This window comes from Oncorhynchus masou, chromosome 29 (assembly GCF_036934945.1).
Source record: "Oncorhynchus masou masou isolate Uvic2021 chromosome 29, UVic_Omas_1.1, whole genome shotgun sequence".
In the NCBI taxonomy this organism is placed as follows: domain Eukaryota; kingdom Metazoa; phylum Chordata; class Actinopteri; order Salmoniformes; family Salmonidae; genus Oncorhynchus; species Oncorhynchus masou.
In genome coordinates this window covers 49,531,247-49,547,803 of record NC_088240.1, presented here as the reverse complement: position 1 = coordinate 49,547,803, position 16,557 = coordinate 49,531,247, and the positions used below count along the sequence as shown (strand labels likewise).

General features: G+C 43.2%; 1 protein-coding gene across 2 annotated transcripts in view; it reads right to left on the bottom strand.

The window, feature by feature from the left end:
- The window catches only part of LOC135519940 (dachshund homolog 1-like), a 273,557-nt gene that overhangs the window by 109,841 nt on the left and 147,159 nt on the right, over window positions 1–16,557 (bottom strand). The gene's annotated exons all lie outside the window — the stretch shown is intronic.

Below are 16,557 nucleotides of genomic sequence, written 5' to 3'. Positions count from 1 at the left end.
GGGGGAAGGGGAAAAGAGGGAGGGAAAGAGAGATGTTACAGAGTAAGACACATATGAGGAAGAGGTAGAAGGATAGAAATGTTGAAATACATGTTGAAATAAAGACAGACAAAGAGAGGGAGGAGAGATTGAGAGGGGGAAAAAGAGATGGGGAGAGGAAGGTGTTAAAATTTTGGACCACTGCAGAATGCAATTCCATTCCAGAGAGCCAACAAAACATGGTACTGTAAATAAATTCCTTTTTCAAGGACAGTTGCTTTCCGCCGCTCCAACATAATAGACTTCCCGTAACTAATTAGATTACACACTGAATTTATTTCCTTTATTGAAGATCAACCACTTTTTGATGCATAATTCATCGGCCGTACCTCGTTACCTGCTCCCGCGTATTAATATCCCAGCACACTATTTGAATTGCCTCACTTGCATATGATAAAACCTAGCCGAGGCCGCAGCGCTCTAGCAGCCCTCTCGGCCTGGAAATTACATGTTAACTTGCTATAATTATTGCAGTCAGGCCCCACTATTGATTTATAGGACTTTGAAAAAACCCAAATATGTGTAGTTCTGGTAATGAATGATATGTTAAGGTTCTTCAGGAAATTAAAAACCACTGGGTGCCTTAGGAAATGTTCCGCTTGTTTGATTTAATGTGACGCCGTAACTGGGAGGTGGAGGAGAGACGAGGTGATTCAGACTTGTTGGATCTTTTTGATGGGCCCCCGTTTATTACTGCAAATGAGAAGGAGCCCAGATTTGGATTTGATAAATGACTCCTCTGGCTTACTTTCAGAGCTGAGCTGATGTACCCTGTGTATGTATTCCCCCATATCCTAATCAGTTACTTATTAATAAGCTTTGTATCGCAATCAATATAAACTTTAGCTGGTGTAGTTATAGTTTGAAAACGCCAATGGGATTTATTGTCAATATGATCACATATTCAATACGCAGGGATTTTATTAGGCACATTCCATTATGGGACATAGACTGAAGAGGTATCTTTGGTGTAGAAAATGAATAGCCAAGTCATGATACTGATTGCATGCATTATCAGTGATTTTAAGCAACACTACATTTCCCTTCCCCATGCCAGAGAAAAAAATATATTTCACTTCTATAGAAGACCACAGTTAGCAGGTATACTATAGTTCTTTATCACATCATCCTCAATATTTTGCATGGAATCATCTCAGATCTTCCAAAAGTGAATCTTCTAAACTATCAACAGCCTTATTGAAATATAAAATAGTTTATTTGTCACGACTTCTGCCGAAGTCTGTTCCTCTCCTTGTTCGGGCGGTGTTCGGCGGTCGACGTAGACGGTCTTCTAGCCATCGCCAATCCACCTTTCATTTTCCATTTGTTTTGTCTTGTTTTCCCACACACCTGGTTTACATTCCCTCATTAATTGTCGTTTATATAACCCTCTGTTCCCCCCATGTCTGTGTGTGAATTTGTTTGTTGGTGTAATGGCTGTTGGAAGGAGTGGAGGACCAAGGTGCAGCGTGATACATGTTCGTCTTTATTATTTTGAACTGAACACTAATTAACAAAAAAACAACGAAGAGAACGAACAAAACCGAAATAGTTCTGTCTGGGTGGACATCTATCCACGGTGGCGGCTCTGGTGCGCGACGTGGACCCCGCTCCAGAGGTGCCACCTAAGGGGGCCAAGCCTAAGGTGGAGCGAGTCGCACACCAGAGCCGCCACCCTCGCAGCGGGCCCTGGACAGGCGGGCGACTCAGGCAGCTCTGGACAGACGGGAGACTCCGGCAGCTCCGGACTGGCGGGAGACTCCGGCAGCTCCGGACAGGCGGGAGGCTCCGGTAGCTCCAACAGGAGGGAGGCTCCGGTAGCTCCAACAGGAGGGAGGCTCCGGTAGCTCCGGACAGGAGGGAGACTCCGGCAGCTCGACAGGAGGGACACTCTGGCAGCTCCGGACAGGAGGGAGACTCCGGCAGCTCCGGACAGGAGGGAGACTCCGGCAGCTCGACAGGAGGGACACTCTGGCAGCTCCGGACAGGAGGGAGACTCCGGCAGCTCCGGACAGGAGGGAGACTCCGGCAGCTCCGGACAGGAGGGAGACTCCGGCAGCCCCGGACAGGAGGGAGACTCCGGCAGCCCCGGACAAGAGGGAGACTCCGGCAGCAGGCTGGGGAGACATACAGGCGGCCTCCTCCATGGCCGAGGCACCGGTCACACTGGGCTGCGGAGGTGCACTGGCGGTCTCGAGCGCAGAGCTGGCCCCACCCGTTCTGGCTGAATGCCAGCTTCCACCCGGCAAATGCGGGACGCTGGCACCGAGCACTCCGGCCTGTGAATACTCAGCCGAGACACAGTGCACATCACCCCATAACACGGGGCCTGACCAATCCCATGCTCGCCACGGTAAGCACGGGGAGTGGGCTCAGGTCTCTCAGGCTTCTCGGGGGGCTGCCTCTCGGGCTTCCTTGCCAGCCGTGTTCGTGTTGCCAACTCCATTCTCCGGTATCCCTCCTCGCACTGTTCCAGAGAATCCCAGGTGGGCTCCGGCACTCTCCCTGGGTCGACCGACCAACTTTCTACCTCCTCCCAGGTTGTCTCATAGTCCAAACAGCGCTGCTCACCTGTCCAGGAGTCCCTTTCACCACGCTGCTTGATCCTTTGGTGATGGGTAGCTCTGTAACGGCTGTTGGAAGGAGTGGAGGACCAAGGTGCAGCGTGGTACGTGTTCATCTTTATTATTTGAACTGAACACTGATAAACAAAACAACAACGAAGAGAACGAACGAAACCGAAACAGTTCTGTCTGGTGCAGAAAGACACAAAACAGAAAAATCCTACCCACACAACACAGGTGGGAAAAGGCTACGTAAGTATGGTTCTCAATCAGAGACAACGATAGACAGCTTGCCTCTGATTGAGTACCACACCCGGCCAAACACACAGAAATAGAAAATATAGAACCCACAACATAGAATGCCCCCCCTCTCCCCAACTCAAGCCCTGACCAAACCAAAATAGAGACATAAAAGGATCTCTAAGGTCAGGGCATGACAGTTGTAAGTGCTTGTGTACTATGACTGGTGCGCGACGGGTAATTTTGTACCCACATTTTGTTCTGGATGCTATTGGTTTTGCTAATAAAACTGCTCCGGTTATTACCCAGTTCTGCTCTCCTGCGCCTGACTTCCCTGCAGCCAGCAACGCACACCTTACATTATTGAAATTTAAGAAAAGAGGTTTCATGCTCAAACAACAGAAGTAGAAGTTGAACTCAATTGACATTTTCCACAATGATAAACGGTTCAACACAGTGGTGTGTCAGTTCAGCCAGTCTCAGAAGTTTAATCTATTCAGTCCCTTTTCTTTGTGATGTGTATTTACCTATATGCAGCCTAAGTACTCTCTCCCTCACACATTACCTGACTCACACACAAATGAGAGAGAGAGAGATAAAAGATAGCGAGAGAGAAAGAAGAGCGAAAAAATTGTGAACCAAAGGGAAGTAAAAAGATCGCAAGATAGAGAGATAGAAAGAAGAAAGAAAAAGAGAGAGAGAACAAATAAGTGTCCGTTCAACCTGGGGACATCTGGAAATGTAATTCCCATTTCTACAGAGCCACCACCTCTTTGATCTTATGAGAGGGAGAGATCTCAGACAGTTTTACTATCATCACTTTCACTTATTCTCCGTCTGAATTATTTACGAAAGACCTCAATAGAGGGCATATGATGGGTGAATGGCTTTTTTCAAACAAAACTAAAAGCAGAAAAACTCCAGCGGACAAAACATGTCACATCGACTTGGAGCTGATGGCCAGAGGGGACCAGACGATGTGTGTGCCGGTAGAAAGGAACAGTTTAGTAGAAGTCATGTTTAGATAGGCCAGAAGAAGATATGTCTGTGTATTTAGAGGGGTAGCATTTAAACTTTGTATGCAGTGGACTACAAAGCACTGGTGGTGAAAGCTGTACCATAACAGAATAGGGGTTGTCATCTGAAACAGATGTCATTGGGCCACTGGGACATAATTAATAACCATGCATTGTAATACCCATGCACCCCAATAATGTATATTAGCATGGGCTAGATTTAGCATGATCAATTATCCGTATAGAATTTGGAATATTCAATATATACATACAGTGAGCCCCATAATTAATTGGACAGTGACCATTTTTTTGTTATTTTGGTTCTGTACTCTAGCACTTTGGGTTTGAAAGGACACAATGACAATGAGGGTGAAGTGCAGAATTTGAGGGTATTTTCATACATATCCGATGAACCGTTTAGAAATGACAGCACCTTTTGTACATGGTCCCCCCATTTTAAGGTACTAAGTATTTGTTGAATTGGCTTCACAGATGTGTGTCGTTAGGCAGGTGTATTTATTTGTGAAGTTAGTGAATGCAGGAGAGCTGTTGATGAATATTATTGATTCTAGACTTTGCTATTGCCTTTGTAGGTTATTGTTGGGGTGTGACAACATGAAGACAGCAGTGCCGATGCAAATGAAGCTGGCCGTCATAAGGCTCAGAAATGAAAATCAATCAGGAACATTGCAAAAACCCTGGGCATGCCCAAGTTAACAGTTCGGTTCATCATTAACAAGAAAAAACCCCCGGTGAACTCAATTATGTCAAAAGACCAGGTAGACTGAGAAAGACCAGGTAGACTGAGGAGAATACTCTCTATGGTGAAGAAAACCCCCTGACAACAGCCCAACAGATCAAAAACACTCTCCTGGATGCAAGTGTAGATGTTTCAAAGTCTACCATACGTAGAAGACTACACCAGCAGGACTACAGAGGATACACTACAAGATGCAAACCACTGATACGCCTGAAGAACAGAAAGGCCAGATTACAGTTTGCTAAAAAGCACCTAAAAGACCCCAAGAGTTCTGGAAAAAAAGTATTGTGGACAGATGAGACAAAGATTAACATGTACCAGAGTGATGGAAAGAGGAAAGTGTGGAGAGAAAAAAAGACATGCCCATGATCCAAAGCATACCACCTCATCCGTGAAACATGGTGGAGGGGGTGTTATGGCTTGGGCCTGTTGCTGCCAGTGGAACATGCTCACTTGTCTGCATCGATGATCTGACTGCAGACAGAAGTAGAACAATGAATTCTGAAGTCTACAGAAGTATTTTATCTCCTCAGATGAAACCAAATGCCTCATTGGATGGCACTTCATCATGCAACAAGACAATAAACCTAAACATACTGCTAAAGCAACGAAGGGGTTAGTGATGGCCAAATAGTGGAAAATCCTTGACTGGCCGAGTCAATCACCGGATCTGAATCCAATTGAATATGAATTTTACATGCTGAAGAGGATACTGAAGGCAATAAGTCCCCGAAACAAGCAGGAACTGAAGATGGCTGCAGTACAGGCCTGGCAGAGCATCACCAGGGAAGATACCCAGCATCTGGTGATGTCGATGCATCGCAGACTTCAAGCAGTCATTGCATGCAAAGGATATGCGACCAAATATTAACAATAATTACTTTATGCTACATTATGTTAAACTGTCCAATGACCTTTGATGCCTTAAAATGGGGGGGACCATGTACAAAAGTTTCTATAATTTCTAAACGCTTCATCCGATATGTATGAAAACACCCTCAAATCTGACAGTCTGCACTTCACCCTCATTGAGTTTGAAAGGATACAATGACAAAGTGCTAGAGTACAGAACCAAAATAACAAAAAAAAGGTCACTGTCCAATGAATTATGGTGCTCACTGTATACACGGACTATACAAAACACCTGCTCTTTCCATGACATACAGTAGACTGACCAAGTGAATCTAAGTGACAGCTCTGATCCCTTATTGATGTCACTTGTTAAATCCACTTCAATCAGTGTAGATGAAGGGGAGGAGACAGGTTAAAGAAGGATTGTTAAGCCTGGTGACAATTGAGACATGGATTGAATGGGTGAATGGGCAAGAACAAATATTTAAGTGCCTTTGAACAGGGTATGGTAGCAGGTGCCAGGCGCACCGGTTTGTGTCAACGCTGCTGGGTTTTTCACACACAAGAGTTACCTGTGTGTATCAAGAAAGGTCTACCACCAAAAGGACATACAATGTTTGGTATACTCAGTGTATATACCAGAAGCAATGTATGGTTGAATATATTTGATATATTCATTTCAGTTTAATGTTAAATTATGTTAGCCATTGGGTGCATGACCCATACTTTTCATCATATCATACAGGTCCTGGAAAGTCATGGAAAGAGGATTGCATTAGGGTATACACTGAGGGCATTTTAACTTATTAACACTCATCAGGCATCATTACGAACCATTATGAACTCTCTAGCATTTCATATAGTCCTTCCCATATGGTTGAGCCTGACAAAGATCCCAGTGGGCCAAACCGTCTTATGTGTGTGTCACTATAATTCACTGGGAAGTATTAGAGTTGCGGACATCACTTTTGTTCTCTATTTATTTTTCTCTATGCAGCACCTGACTACTGAATGACCAAACTTTTCATTTTTCTACTGGGCCCATGCATGACCATGCTGTACAGTGGATTGACAATGGAAATCAAACTGGCCCAGAACAAAAGAGCCAGGCTATTTGTCAAGCTGCAGATGCTGACTCCCTAAATAGCTTGGCACATAAACTCCTCAGAAGTAGGGCATTATTGCAGGGAGAGATGGTTTAATTTAAGACTCAATGTGATTGGGATAGCGTATTTGGTTGATCGAGAAAGTGAGGTATCTAGACCTACAGACAAAAGTATCATGCTTAAAAATGTAATACGCAAATCATCTCAACATAACTTACCAAACCAGGATATTGTACTGCACAATTATTTTTAGAGACTTTGAGATATGAATTAATGTTATGTATATTAGGGTACATTGACTTTTATTTGGGTTTTGGGGGTTTGAAAGTGGTACAATTAGCGGTTAATGGCTAGGTAAGCAAAAACAAAGTGTGGATTTGTACATAAGGATGGATTTGTACGTAAGTCATTTGGTAATGTGGGTGAAGTGTCCTTTAATTTGGGTGAACCAGCCCACAGACTACCCACTCCTCCTTTTGTGTTTCCACCACAGGATAATCCGTGTGGTTTCATAACTCTGGAAACCAAATAGGACCCCACCAACCTAGGGGGCGTGGGCCAGCAAAATATGTTACGAATCGAGGAATTCTTCCTTGCTCTCCTTTAGCTGTTTTGCTACCATGGTGAAAACAACATAGTGGCTGAACTTTCCCTGAGCCATCACACTTCCTTTAATGGACTGGGTCTGTGTTGACTGAACAGTAAATGTCGGGAACCCTGATACTATCTAAAACACTGTGCTGCCCAGGCAATCAGATTACACAAGGCCCAACAATACATTCAACCGTGCGGGTCCAATTTCAATGCAACAACGCAATCAAAGCCCAATAATTAAATTCATGTTCTCACCCCCTTTTACAGGAAGCAGACATGAGGTGATACTGTATAATACCAATACATCAGATATCACATCAGTCTTTTAGATCGCATGGCACAACAGTGCACCTCCACCCTATGAGACTTTCCAGTCGACAACAAATACGAATGAAAGGGATCTTGTTTCGGCGAATACCGTGATTATGATTGTTACGCGGAATGACGGTAAATGTAGTGATTATGATCTATCTATAAGAAAAATAAGCAATATTTTCCTTACAAATCATCTAAAAGGGACATATTCAGATGAAGTTATCAATGTAGGCCTAGTCTGGGTCAATGTGTATGCATTATGGCAGATTTACTCAAGTCAGGTTTACCCAAGTATTATATTGTGTTGCCTCAAGTCGAGCCATTGACCTTTTTATCTCTGTCTTCTGTTTGACATCTCCGAAAGGTAAGGAGTAACGGAATCATTCTGTGTGTAAACAAAGCTTTCCCTCTCCAGGCCTCTGCCAATCAAGCCTTATAAAATATTAACCCAATGTCATTGCCCTTTCCAAAATCTCTCACCTAGAATTCCCTAATTGTTCCTTTTCTTTATCTCGAGAGAGCAGCGAGTAAATAAATTAACAAAATAGCTTTTATCGCCCCCGCATAACCTTTTAACTGAGGGATTATCTAGAGTTTATTTTTCATTTCTTTTGGAGATAGCCAAGTGAGGCCCATTAATTGGTTTGCTGAGGTGGTGACCACTACCAGCAAAGGAACAAGGTCTTTTTGATAGAACAAAAGCACAGCTCCTTACCTTCTCGACAGTCAAAGACAAACAGTCAGGGGGAAAAATGTTGGGAAGCCATTTAGAAACACCAGGGCTGAATGTGCTGAATTTATATTTTCTATTCGGTTCAATCGAGTTGCTCTAATACGCAATTCCCTGAAGAGGTTATCTTTGTGTTTGTTTGAAGGACAGGGATAACAAGGCTGGGTTGTAAACAACGCACAATTTACCATCCCTGCAGATAAGATAGGATTGTTGGTAGAGGGGAAACAACTCAAATTAACTGTTTAACTTTAGTAATGGGAAGGAATTGACAATTAGCTATACTGTCATGTATTTTTCTGTTGTTGTTTGGGTTGTAAAACCTGTTTTGGATAATATAATATAACATTTTATTAGAAAATGTAGGGAGAGTGAAATAAATTATATATAAAACAATTATTTGATGAAACATTTTATTTGGCCTTACTGCTATTAGCCTTTACCAGATGCCCTTATCCAGACTTACAGGAGCAATTAGGGTTAAGTGCCTTGCTCAAAGGCACATCAAGAGATTTTTCACTGACTGTAGTTGGTTCGGGGCTTTGATCCAGCCACCTTTCAGTTACTGGCCCAACACTCATAACTGCTAGGCTACATTGCCGCCCATACAAACGCATTGAATAACAGATTCACTACACGGAACAACAGATAGTCCCCTCAAAACGATCTGAAGTAAGTTTGTTCTGAGAGATATAAGAAAGACCAGGAAACATGTATTTAACCCCTTATTTTTGGCAGTAAACAGTCTCCAAATACACTGCCATTCATTTTCTCAGGCCTGTGGGCGTCCAAGTGCAAAACAACCAACATGTATGTATTCACGAGATTCTCACCTTGTCACAGCGGGGTCATATTAGTGTGTAGCCCAAAACTGTTCGGTTACTACAGACAGAAGTTGGCAAATCGGCTGATATCTCTAGCTTAAACTGACAGATTTTTAATGGGGATTTTTTTTATTATGCTCATTAGATTTACGCGGTTGCATGGACATTTATGCATCACATCATCATATTTTGTTACAAAGTATTCTTTCAAACAAAATATTTACATATAGTTCAGGATGCTGTGTATCCCTGGAAATGATCAGGATTCATGTAAACATTATGGGGTGGCAAGTAGCCTAGTGGTTAGAGCGTTGGGTCAGTAACTGAAAGGTTGCTGGATCAAATCCCTGAGCTGACAAGGTAAATATCTGTCATTCTGCCCCTGAACAAGGCAGTTAACCCACTGTTTCCAAGTAGGCAGTCACTGTAAATAAGAATTCGTTTTTAACTGACTTGCCTAGTTAAATAAAGTTTTGATTTAATACAATTACAGTTTTGAAAACAAAGTGGAACAGGGTGTGTTATTACCACTTGTCACGCCCTGGTCTATATTTATTATGTTTATATTCATTTATTGGGTCAGGCCAGGGTGTGACATGGGTTTATTTGTGGTGTGTTTCGTCTTGGGGTTGTGTGGGGTGTATAGCATAGTCATTGGCTGCCTGAGGCGGTTCTCAATCAGAGTCAGGTGATTATCGTTGTCTCTGATTGGGAACCATATTTAGGTAGCCATATTCTTTGTGTTTCGTGGGTGATTGTCCTTAGTGTTCTTGTTCCTTTCTCTATGTTAGTTTACACTAGTATAGGCTGTTTCGGTTTTCGTTACGTTCTTTTTGTTTTTGTAGTATTTGTATTGATTTGTGTTTTCTGTTTTGTCATTAAACATGGATCGCAATTTACACACTGCATTTTGGTCCGACTCTCCTTCGCCTACAGGAAACCGTTACAGAATCACCCACCACAAACGGACCAAGCAACGTGTCAACAGGCAGGTGCAGCAAAGAGAGGAATGGACATGGGAGGACAAATTGTTCGGAGAAGGACCCTGGGATCAGCCTGGAGAATATCGCCGCCCCAAAGAAGAACTGGAGGCAGCGAGAGCTGAGAGACGCTGGTATGAGGAGGCAGCGCGGCGACGCGGATGGAAGCCCGAGAGTCAGCCCCAAAAATTTATTGGGGGGGGCTCAGGGAGAGTGTGGCAGAGTCAGGAGTCAGACCTGAGCCCACTCTCCCTGTTTATCGTGAGGAGCCAAGGAGGAGACCAGAACCGGTGTTGGAGGTGAGCGAAGCAGAGACTGTGAAGGAGTTAATGGGGAAATTGGAGGAGAGAGAAATGAGGGAGTTGCTGTGTTGGTGATTTTTGCATGGAATTCGCACCTGGGTCAGCGCTCCATACTCGTCCTGAGGTGCGTGTTAGTCAGCTGGTGAAGTTGGTGCCAGCCTCACGCACCAGGCCTCCTGTGCACCTCCCTAGCCTTGCACGTCCTGAGCCAACACTGCTCTCAAGATCTCCAGTACGCCTTCACGGTCTAGCCCATCCTGTGCCACCTCCACACACCAGCCCTCCGGTGGCAGCTCCCCGCACCAGGCTTCCTGTGCGTGTCCTCGGCCCAGTACCACCAGTGCCAGCACCACGCATCAGGCCTACAGTGCGCCTCGCCTCTCCTGCGCTGCCGGAGCCTCCCGCCTGTTCAGCGCTGTCGGAGCCTTCCTCCTCTACAGCACTGCTGGAGTCTCCCGCCTGTTTAGCGCAGCCAGAGCCTTCCTCCTCTCCGGCGCTGCTGGAGTCTCCCGCCTGTTTAGCGCAGCCAGAGCCTTCCTCCTCTACAGCGCTGCTGGAGTCTCCCGCCTGTTTAGCGCAGCCCGAGCTGTCAGTCTACATGGAGCAGCCAGAGCTGTCAGTCTACATGGAGCAGCCAGAGCTGTCAGTCTACATGGAGCAGCCAGAGCTGTCAGTCTACATGGAGCAGCCAGAGCTGCCAGTCAGCATGGAGCAGCCAGATCTGTCAGTCAGCCAGACTCTTCCAGATCCGCCAGTCAGCCAGTCTAGTGGGATTCTGGGTGAGGACTACTAGGCCATGGTCGGCGGCGAAGGTGGACTATCCTAGGACGTGAGGAGGGGGGACAAAGACATTTATAGAGTGGTTTCCACGTCCCGCGCCGGAGCCGGAGCCGCCACCATGGACAGACGCCCACCCGGACCCTCCCTATTGTTTTGATGTGCGTCCGGGAGTCCGCACCTTAGGGGGGGTTCTGTCACGCCCTGGTATATATTTATTATGTTTATCTTCATTTATTGGGTCAGGCCAGGGTGTGACATGGGTTTATTTGTGGTGTGTTTCGTCTTAGGGTTGTGTGGGGTGTATAGCATAGTCATTGGCTGCCTGAGGCGGTTCTCAATCAGAGTCAGGTGATTATCTAGTTTACACTAGTATAGGCTGTTTCGGTTTTTGTTACGTTCTTTTTGTTTTTGTAGTATTTGTATTGATTCGTGTTTTCCGTTTTTCCATTAATCTACACGCTACATTTTGGTCCGACTCTTCTTCGCCAATAGAAAACCGTTACACCACTACTTTTTTAAAGCAATGTCTATATTTATTTCCCAACCACAATTCAACACAATCACAAATGGTTGTCTTTTAATCACCTTAAGCATCTGTTATTACAGTCTTAACACCTAACACCTAACAAACTTTTAACATAGGCCAGCCCCTGTTGGTCCCAGCAATGATGCCTTGCATTACACCTAGGAAGAAAACACTCCAATTTGCCATTGGCTCAACAAACCCCATGGCCATTGGCTCAATTTGCACATATATATATATATACATACAGTACTTGTCAAAAGTTTGGTCAAACCTACTCATTCAAGGGTATTTATTTATTTTTACTATTTTCTACATTGTAGAATAATAGTGAAGACATCAAAACCATGAAATAACACATCACGTAGTCACCAAAAAATGTTAAGCACATTTTATATTCTTCAAAGTAGCCACCCTTTCCCTTGATGACAGCTTTGCACACTCTTGGCATTCTCTCAACCAGCTTCACCTGGTATGCTTTTCCAATAGTCTTGAAGGAGTTCCAACATATGCTGAGCACTTGTTGGCTGCTTTTTCTTCACTCTGTGGTCCAACTCATCTCAAATAATCTCAATTGGGTTGGGGTTGGGCGATTGTGGAGTCCAGGTCATCTGATGCAGCACACCCGCACTCTCATTCCTGGTCAAATAGCCCTTACATAGCCTGGAGGTCTGTTTGGTCATTGTCCTGTTGAAAAACAAATGATAGTCCCATTAAGCGCAAACCAGTTGGGATGGCATGTTTCTGCAGAATGCTGTGGTAGCCATGCTGGTTAAGTGTGCCTGGAATTCTAAATAAATCACACACAGTGTCACCAGCAAAGCACCCCCACACCATCACACCTCCTACTCCATGATTCACGGTGGGATCCACACATGCGGAGATAATCTGTTCACCTATTCTGCGTCTCACAAAAACACAGAGGAGGGAACCAAAAATCTAAAATTTGGACTCATCAGACCAAAGGACAGATTTCCACCGGTCTAATGTCCATTTCTGGTGTTTCTTGGTCCAAACAAGCCTCTTCATCAAATTGGTGTCCTTTAATAGTGGTTTCTTTGCAACAATTCGACGGCCTGATTCACGCAGTCTCCTCTGAACAGTTGATGTTGAGAAGTATCTGTACTTGAACTCTGTGAAGCATTTATTTGGGCTGCAATCTGAGGTGCAGTTAATTCTAATGAACTCTTCCTCTGCAGCAGAGGTAACTCTGGGTCTTCCTTTACTGTGGCGGTCCACATGAGAGCCAGTTTCATCATAGCGCTTGATGGTTTTTGCGACTGCACTTGAAGAAACTTTCAAAGTTCTTGAAATTTTTCTGACGGACTGACCTTCATGTCTAAATATAATGATGGACTGTCATTTCTCTTTGCTTATTTGAGCTGTTCTTGCCACTTGGTCTTTTACCAAATAGGGCTATCTTCAGTATACCACTACCTACCTTGTCACAACACAACTGATTGGCTAAAACGTATTAAGAAGGAAATACATTTCACAAAATCACTTTTAACGAGGCACACCTGTTAATTGAAATGCATTACAGGTGACTGACTACCTCATGAAGCTGGTTGAGAGAATGCCAACAGTGTGCAAAGCTGTCATCAAGGCAAAGGGTGGCTACTTTGAAGAACCTCAAATATAAAATATATCTTGATTTGTTTAACACTTTTTGGTTTCTATATGATTCCATATGTGTTATTTCAAAGTGTTGATGTATTTACTATTGTTCTACAATGTAGAAAATAGTTTAAAAAAATAAAGAAAAACCCTTGAATGAGTAGATGTGTCCAAACTTTTATTCCAGACTCTGACATTGCTTATTCTGATATTTCTTAATTTGTTATTTCTTTATTTAATTTGGACTATATTAGCCCACATCACTTACATGCTAGGTTTAGGACTTCATATTGAAGCTTATAGAGACCCCAACTGATGTATAGAACAATCTTAAAATGATCTACTTTGGTTTTGATACAAGCATGTTGAAACCTCTAATACTATAACTTAATTTGACTTGGTGAAAATTTTTTTTTTTTTTACCTCTCTTGGGTAGGGAAGTATTTTGACGTTCAGAGGAAAAGTGTGCTCAAAGTAAACTGCCTCTTACTCAGGCCCAGAAGCTACGATATGCATATAATTGGTAGATTTGGTTAGAAACCACTCTAAAGTATGTCTGTGAGTATAACAGAACTGATATGGCAGGTGAAACCCCGAGGACAAACCACCCCCCCACCAAAAAAAAATAATTCAGCCTACCACTATTTTCAATTGCTATCACTTTTATTATAGGGCCAAGTCCTCCCAGATTGCAATTCCTAGAGCTTCCACTAGATGACAACAGTCTTTAGAAAGAGTTTCAAGCTGGTATTCGGAACAATGAGCCAGAAATTGTTGTTTTCCTCGGTGGCTCCCATTTTGGCTGTAGTGTTTCCAAGCGCGTGGATGAGAGCGCGTTCTTTGGTATTTTGCTTTCGGGTAAAGACAATAATGATTCTCCGTCTTAAATTGTATTGTTTATTTACGTATTAGGGTACCTAAGGTTGAATTATAAACATTGTTTAAAACCTCTTAGAGAGTAGCCCTACTTTTTTCAACATTAAAAATCGTGCAACATTTCAACGTCCTGCTACTCATGCCAGGAATATAGTATATGCATATGATTAGTATGTGTGGATAGAAAACACTCTGAAGTTTCTAAAATCGGTTAAACCACGGCTGTGACTATAAGAGAACGTGTGTCTCGGGGAAAAACCCCAAGGAAAACTGATCATCCAAAAGAAAAAAAATATCAATGCACCAGTTGCCTGTATTGTCTATGGCAAGAGAAAATAGCACCCAGTTGACAATTCCTACAGCTTCCACACGATGTCGCCAGTCTTGGCAATTGGTGTGATGTTATTCCTTGGTTCAACGAAGAAGAGGCACTTCCTGTCATCACTGCATCACAAAGGAAGTTTTGGTAGAGAGAATATCGACCATCGTCTCAAGACTTACTGCTATTGAATACATATCGCCCCGTGATGAATTCGATCACTTATTAACGTTTACTAATACCTAAAGTTGGATTACAAAAGTAGTTTGAAGTGTTTTGTCAAAGTTTATAGGGAACTTTTTTAATTTAAAAAAATAACGTTGCGTTTAGAAAAAGTGTTTTTTCCTGGATCACACAGTCTTCATAAATGGACATTTTGGGTATACAAGGACCGATTTAATCGAAAAAAAAGACCCATATTCTGATGTTTATGGGACATATAGGAGTGCCAACAAAGAAGCTCGTCAAAGGTAATGAATGTTTTATATTTTATTTATGCGTTTTGTGTAGCGCCGGCTACGCTAATTATTTTGTTTACGTCCCCTTCAGGTATTTCGGGGTGTTGCATGCTATCAGATAATAGCCGAAAAGCATTTTAAAAATCTGACTTGTTGGCTAGATGCACAACGAGTGTAGCTTCAATTGAGAACCATGCATGTGTGTTTTAATGAACATTTCAGTTTTAACGAGTGCTATTAGCATTTGGCTAATTGCTATAAGCGCATTTGCATTTATTGTTGGCAAGGTGGGACGCTAGCGTGTCGGGTGGCACCAAGAGGTTAACTTGCTTGGAAAAGTTTATTAGTAACATTTGGGATTCATTGTGTATGCATTTTGATGGAGGGAAACTGGGTGGATTATTGAGTGAAGCGCGCCAACTAAACTGAGTTTTTATGGCTATAAAGAAGGACATTATCGAACAAAATGACCATTTGTGATGTAACTGGGACCTTTTAGAGTGCCAACAGAGGAAGATCATCAAAGGTAAGGCATTTTTTATATTGCTATTTCTGAGTTTCGTGTCGCACCTGCCTGGTTGAAATATATTTTCCATGTGTTTGTAGGCGGGGCGCTGTCCTCAGATAATCGCATGGTGTGCTTTCGCCGTAAAGCCTTTTTGAAATCTGACACAGCGGCTGGATTAACAAGAAGTTAAGCTTTATTTTGATGCATTACACTTGTCATTTTATGAAAGTTAAATATTGATAATTCTGTAGTTTGAATTTCGCGCTCTGCAATTGCACCGGATGTTGGCCAGGTGAGACGCTACTGTCCCACCTGCCCATAAAAATGAACTAACTTGCTCTAACACTTTTTCCATGTGGTTTCTTCCATCCATGAAATGATGACCTCTTCCTGAATATTTTGTGAAATTATACATGTTGTGTATGGTTTCAAAGAAACAAGGGTGGCTCAACTTACCCCACTCTCCCATATGTTCCTAAAAATGACATTTACTTTTCACACACCTTAGGCCTAAAAATAGGTACGCTGAAGAAATCTCACAAAGGGTAACATAGTGATACATGAGAACATATGTATTTATTTATATTTATCCATCCATCTTTTTTTCTCATCCATCCATCCATTCTTTCCCTCATCTCTTATCTGTTTCATTTATTTGCATTTAGCCTCTGTTGCTTTATCTCCATTAGCTTTTCCTCACACCTGTCAAATAGTCCCTCGCACAGGTAGCCACATTTCCCTTATCAGATTCTGATACAGTAGCTGAATTATTATTGTGCCCCTGTGTGTGTGTGTGTGTGTGTGTGTGTGTGTGTTTATGTGTGTATGTGTGTGTGTCTGTCTCTCTGTGTGTGTGTGTGTGTGTGTGTCTGTGTCAGTCTCTCTGTGTGTGTGTGTGTGTGTGCGTGTGTGTGTGTGTGTGTGTGTGTGTGTCTGTCTGTCTGTCTGTCTGTCTGTCTGTCTGTCTGTCTGTCTGTCTGTCTGTGCATGTGTGTGTATCAAAACCCCATTCTTTCCAATTAGCAGTCGGAACAGCTGCATCTGTTGGTAAACGGTGAGACTTTTGTCTTGGAACAATATAGCACAGATCAAATTAATTGGAATCAAATAAGGGTATAAAGTTAGCAGCATCAATCCCAAGGCTACTGCCTGTC